Source organism: Cicer arietinum, chromosome 7 (assembly GCF_000331145.2).
Source record: "Cicer arietinum cultivar CDC Frontier isolate Library 1 chromosome 7, Cicar.CDCFrontier_v2.0, whole genome shotgun sequence".
NCBI lineage: Eukaryota > Viridiplantae > Streptophyta > Magnoliopsida > Fabales > Fabaceae > Cicer > Cicer arietinum.
This window is the reverse complement of record NC_021166.2, coordinates 9,773,273-9,774,130: the sequence shown is the minus strand read 5'-3', so window position 1 is coordinate 9,774,130 and position 858 is coordinate 9,773,273. Positions and strand designations below refer to the sequence as shown.

At 37.8% G+C, this 858-nt stretch overlaps 1 protein-coding gene across 1 annotated transcript in view; it reads left to right on the top strand.

The window, feature by feature from the left end:
- LOC105851268 (uncharacterized) overlaps window positions 1–858 on the top strand; it is a 7,780-nt gene that overhangs the window by 4,895 nt on the left and 2,027 nt on the right. The gene's annotated exons all lie outside the window — the stretch shown is intronic.

The following is an 858-nucleotide window of genomic DNA, read 5'->3' as shown; positions in this document are numbered from 1 at the left end:
ATTAGGTTTCAAATAGAGAGGTTTGGTCATATTGAAAGGTTTATTTTCTTCCCAATGAAAAGTTTTGCTTTGGTCGAGTACAGAAGGATTACTGATGCAATAAAAGCTCGGCATTATGCACCTGGAAATTTTCATTGCCGTGTAAAATTCATGGATATAGGACTTGGTACTAGGGGTGTAGTGAATGGTGTTGCTGTTGGCTCTAGTCCTCATATTTATGTTGGAAATATTTCCAGCCAATGGGCCAAGGATGAGATCCTTCATGAATCAAGGAAAGCAGTCTATAAGGGTCCTCTCACGGTGATTGATCTTAACTGTGAGTGCGCATTACTCAAGGAGTTTTGCGATTTGGTAAAAAGGGGAAACTAAGCCCAAGGTTCATTGGACCATTTGAAGTTTTAGATAGAGTCGGACCAGTAGCGTATCGCTTGGCACTTCCACCGGATCTCTCGGAAGTTCATCCTGTTTTTCATATTTCGATGCTTCGGAAGTATCTTCACGACCCTTATCATGTGATTAATCATGAAGACGTACAGTTAGATGAGAGTCTATCGTACGTTGAACATCCAGTAGCTATATTAGATCGCCAAGTGACACGTTTACGCTCAAAGGATATCGTTTCAGTAAAAGTTCTTTGGCGTGGTCCATCCGGCGATAAAACTACTTGGGAACCCGAAGAAGTTATCTGCGTAAAGTACCAACACTTATGTTGAAACTCAAGGTTAGTGGTATTTATTAAATAAATTCGAGGACGAATTTTTATAAGGGGAGGAGATTGACACGTCTCGTGCCAAAAATTTAAATAAATAAATATAATAATAATAATAATAATAATAATAATAATAATAATAATAATAA